Source organism: Triturus cristatus, chromosome 4_1 (assembly GCF_964204655.1).
Source record: "Triturus cristatus chromosome 4_1, aTriCri1.1, whole genome shotgun sequence".
In the NCBI taxonomy this organism is placed as follows: domain Eukaryota; kingdom Metazoa; phylum Chordata; class Amphibia; order Caudata; family Salamandridae; genus Triturus; species Triturus cristatus.
Window position 1 is genome coordinate 137,138,204 of NC_140585.1, and position 5,000 is coordinate 137,143,203.

Genomic DNA, 5,000 nt, shown 5'->3' on the forward strand with positions numbered 1-5,000 from the left:
GAGAACCACTTTCGACTCCACACTTCTTCTTCACTTACTTCTTTTCTCAATATACTTGGCTTAGAAAATGGTATCAAGCCATCCTTATAATCAGCAGGACACGGAAAGAGGCACCAAGTCTCCTAACCAAGTTCAACCACACTCTGCAACTTAACCATTGCACTACAAATTAGGCAACGGGGGCATCAGCAAAGGCAGCCAATGTGTTGATCCTTTATACATTTTGTGTAGTACTTTTCTTACTCTGAGGCAAAATCAGCACTTTAACTGCCCAAATCATACATATTTTACCAATGTGGCACTCTATGCACACATAGGCACACACCTTGCAGTTCTTCTACACACACTTAAGCTAAAAACCCATTCTGTCACGTCAAAATTCTGCAAACCTATTACATATTCAGTGCGCCGGCATAGAAGCACTTTTTAATGCCACTAAAATGCACAAGTAGTTAGACTGAAGATGCAACCTGAATGAGTTTACAGTATGTACTCCACTTTATTAATGATTAGTAATGAGAAAGTGAGGACTACAAGAGTATTGGAAAATACTTTTTCCACTCTGAATGTAAAGCAGATTGTGTGACCATTGGCCAAAAACGACCACGAAGGGACTCGAACTCTGAATCTTATGATCCGAAGTCAGACGCCTTATCCATTAGGCCACGCAGTCTTCCGTTCACCTGAGATGATTTTTATCATGTAGGTGGTATGCATGGATGGAGTACATATTATTGAAAGGTATTCAGGTTTACATCCCACAGTGTTCTTTCAGCTCTTTTCGCTGGAAGCACTTTTTTGGAATCTATATATTGAGAATTTTATGAGTACGATATGCTTTTGTTTTCCTTTTTGCATACAAACCTCTTTCCTCATGAGTTTAAAGCTCATTTGTATGCTCTACATAGCTCTGGACGTTTCTAGACGTGGAGTGAAACTGTTTTGAAAGTAGTACAAATTGCTCCTTCCTGCATATGCTAATTTTTCACACTCACATAGGTTGTATACGTTTTATGAATCCTGGCTTGACCTATTCAAGTAGCTGAAAGCCTGTCACCACCTCTAGAAACAAGATTCACACCAATCCAATTCAAATAATTTTTTCCAAAGGAATATGTTCTGGCCGGTCGAAAATGCATCTCACAAAAATAGGCATTTAAAAATATACTTTGCAGTTTCAGAACACTAACATGACTGTGAAGTGTACACAAGTAAAATGGGACCGTTACAAAGTACCTAATCCCTCATAAACTTCTGAGAGGAAGCATGTAATAAATCTACCTAATTTTCTGGAAAAGTAAGAGGGAGGATTTTTGTTATCACCTCAGATGGGACTCGAACCCACAATCCCTGGCTTAGGAGGCCTGTGCCTTATCCATTAGGCCACTGAGGCACACGTGCATAGCTCTTTTCTAGAGGCATTATTTAAATGTATTCTATGGATAGACACCGGTGTGTGCACACAGGGCATTTCTCACTTCTCTCTATAAGTAAACTTCCCATTTTCATCCTCTTCCATCCCCGACTTTAACGCTCTCTTCTATGCTATAATGGAGACTTTGCAATTTTAGCAAGTGGAGAGAAATTGGAAAACCACTTTCGACTCCACACTTCTTCTTCACTTACTTCTTTTCTCAATATACTGGGCTTAGAAAATGGTATCAAGCCATCCTTATCATCAGCAGGACACGGAAAGAGGCACCAAATCTCCTAACCAAGTTCAACCACACTCTGCAACTTAACCATTGCACTACAAATTAGGCAACGGGGGCATCAGCAAAGGCAGCCAATGTGCCGATCCTTTATACATTTTGTAGTACTTTTCTTACTCTGAGGCAAAACCAGCACTTTAACTGCCCAAATCATACAGATTTTACACATGTAGCACTCTATGCACACATAGGCACACACCTTGCAGTTCTTCTACACACACTGAAGCTAAAAACCCATTGTGTCACGTCAAAATTCTGCAAACCTATTACATATTCAGTGCGTCGGCATAGAAGCACTTTTTAATGCCACTAAAATGCACAAGTAGTTAGACTGAAGATGCAACCTGAATGAGTTTACAGTATGTACGCCACTTTATTAATGATTAGTAATGAGAAAGTGAGGACTACAAGAGTATTGGAAAAGACTTTTTCCACTCTGAATGTAAAGCAGATTGTGTGACCATTGGCCAAAAACGACCATGAAGGGACTCGACCCTCAATCTTCTGATCCGAAGTCAGACGCCTTATCCATTAGGCCACGCGGTCATCCGTTCACCTGAGATGATTTTTATCATGTAGGTGGTATGCATGGATGGAGAACATATTATTGAAAGGGATTCAGGTTTACATCCCATAGTGTTCTTTCAGCTCTTTTCGCTGGAAGCACTTTTTTGGAATCTATATATTGAGAATTTTATGAGTACGATATGCTTTTGTTTTCCTTTTTGCATACAAACCTCTTTCCTCATGAGTTTAAAGCTCATTTGTATGCTCTACATAGCTCTGGACGTTTCCAGACGTGGAGTGAAACTGTTTTGAAAGTAGGACAAATTGCTCCTTCCTGCATATGCTAATTTTTCACACTCACATAGGTTGTATACGTTTTATGAATCCTGGCTTGACCTATTCAAGTAGCTGAAAGCCTGTCACCACCTCTAGAAACAAGATTCACACCAATCCAATTCATATCATTTTTTCCAAAGGAATATGTTCTGGCCGGTCGAAAATGCATCTCACAAAAATAGGCATTTAAAAATATACTTTGCAGTTTCAGAACACTAACATTACTGTGAAGTGTACACAAGTAAAATGGGACCGTTTCAAAGTACCTAATCCCTCATAAACTTCTGAGAGGAAGCATGTAATAAATCTACCTAATTTTCTGGAAAAGAAAGAGGGAGGAATTTTGTTATCACCTCAGATGGGACTTGAACCCACAATCCCTGGCTTAAGAGGCCAGTGCCTTATCCATTAGGCCACTGAGGTACACATGAATACCTTTTTTCTAGAGACATTATTTAAATGTATTCTATGGTCAGATACCGGTGTGTGCACACAGGGCATTTCTCACTTCTCTCTATAAGTAAACTTCCCATTTTCATCCTCTTCCATCCCCGACTTCAACGCTCTCTTCTATGCTATAATGGAGACTTTGCAATTTTAGCACGTGGAGAGAAATTGGAGAACCTTTTTCGACTCCACACTTCTTCTTCACTTACTTCTTTTCTCAATATACTGGGCTTAGAAAATGGTATCAAGCCATCCTTATCATCAGTAGGACACGGAAAGAGGCACCAAATCTCCTAACCAAGTTCAACCACACTCTGCAACTTAACCATTGCACTATAAATTAGGCAACGGGGGCATCAGCAAAGGCAGCCAATGTGCCGATCCTTTATACATTTTGTGTAGTACTTTTCTTACTCTAAGGCAAAATCAGCACTTTAACTGCCCAAATCATACAGATTTTACACATGTAGCACTCTATACACACATAGGCACACACCTTGCAGTTCTTCTACACACACTTAAGCTAAAAACCCATTCTGTCACGTCAAAATTCTGCAAACCTATTACATATTCAGTGTGTCGACATAGAAGCACTTTTTAATGCCACTAAAATGCACAAGTAGTTAGCCTGAAGATGCAACCTGAATGAGTTTACAGTATGTACTCCACTTTATTAATGATTAGTAATGAGAAAGTGAGGACTACTAGAGTATTGGAAAAGACTTTTTCCACTCTGAATGTAAAGCAGATTGTGTGACCATTGGCCAAAAACGACCACGAAGGGACTCGAACCCTCAATCTTCTGATCCGAAGTCAGACGCCTTATCCATTAGGCCACGCGGTCATCCGTTCACCTGAGATGATTTTTATCATCTAGGTGGTATCCATGGATGGAGAACATATTATTGAAAGGTATTCAGGTTTACATCCCATAGTGTTCTTTCAGCTCTTTTAGCTGGAAGCACTTTTTTGGAATCTATATATTGAGAATTTTATGAGTAAGATATGCTTTTGTTTTCCTTTTTGCATACAAATCTCTTTCCTCATGAGTTTAAAGCTCATTTGTATGCTCTACATAGCTCTGGACGTTTCCAGACGTGGAGTGAAACTGTTTTGAAAGTAGTACAAATTGCTCCTTCCTGCATATGCTAATTTTTCACACTCACATAGGTTGTATAAGTTTTATGAATCCTGGCTTGACCTATTCAAGTAGCTGAAAGCCTGTCACCACTTCTAGAAACAAGATTCACACCAATCCAATTCAAATCATTTTTTCCAAAGGAATATGTTCTGGCCGGTCGAAAATGCATCTCACAAAAATAGGCATTTAAAAATCTACTTTGCAGTTTCAGAACACTAACATGACTGTGAAGTGTACACAAGTAAAATGGGACCGTTACAAAGTACCTAATCCCTCATAAACTTCTGAGAGGAAGCATGTAATAAATCTACCTAATTTTCAGGAAAAGAAAGAGGGAGGATTTTTGTTATCACCTCAGATGGGACTCAAACCCACAATCCCTGGCTTAGGAGGCCAGTGCCTTATCCATTAGGCCACTGAGGCACACATGCATAGCTCTTTTCTAGAGGCATTATTTAAATGTATTCTATGGTCAGACACAGGTGTGTGCACACAGGGCATTTCTCACTTCTCTCTATAAGTAAACTTCCCATTTTCATCCTCTTCCATCCCCAAATTTAACGCTCTCTTCTATGCTATAATGGAGACTTTGCAATTTTAGCAAGTGGAGAGAAATTGGAGAACCACTTTCGACTCCACACTTCTTCTTCACTTACTTCTTTTCTCAATATACTGGGCTTAGAAAATGGTATCAAGCCATCCTTATCATCAGCAGGACACGGAAAGAGGCACAAAATCTCCTAACCAAGTTCAACCACACTCTGCAACTTAACCATTGCACTACAAATTAGGCAACGGGGGCATCAGCAAAGGCAGCCAATGTGCCGATCCTTTATACATTTTGTGTAGTACTTTTC

General features: G+C 39.6%; 2 non-coding genes across 2 annotated transcripts; both read right to left on the reverse strand.

The window, feature by feature from the left end:
• Positions 1-3,773: 3,773 nt before the first annotated feature.
• TRNAR-UCG (transfer RNA arginine (anticodon UCG)) lies at positions 3,774-3,846 on the reverse strand. Its single transcript has one exon. It is a non-coding gene; the product is annotated as a tRNA-Arg (tRNA).
• Positions 3,847-4,493: 647 nt separating this feature from the next.
• TRNAR-CCU (transfer RNA arginine (anticodon CCU)) lies at positions 4,494-4,566 on the reverse strand. Its single transcript has one exon. It is a non-coding gene; the product is annotated as a tRNA-Arg (tRNA).
• Between the last annotated feature and the right edge of the window lie 434 nt (positions 4,567-5,000).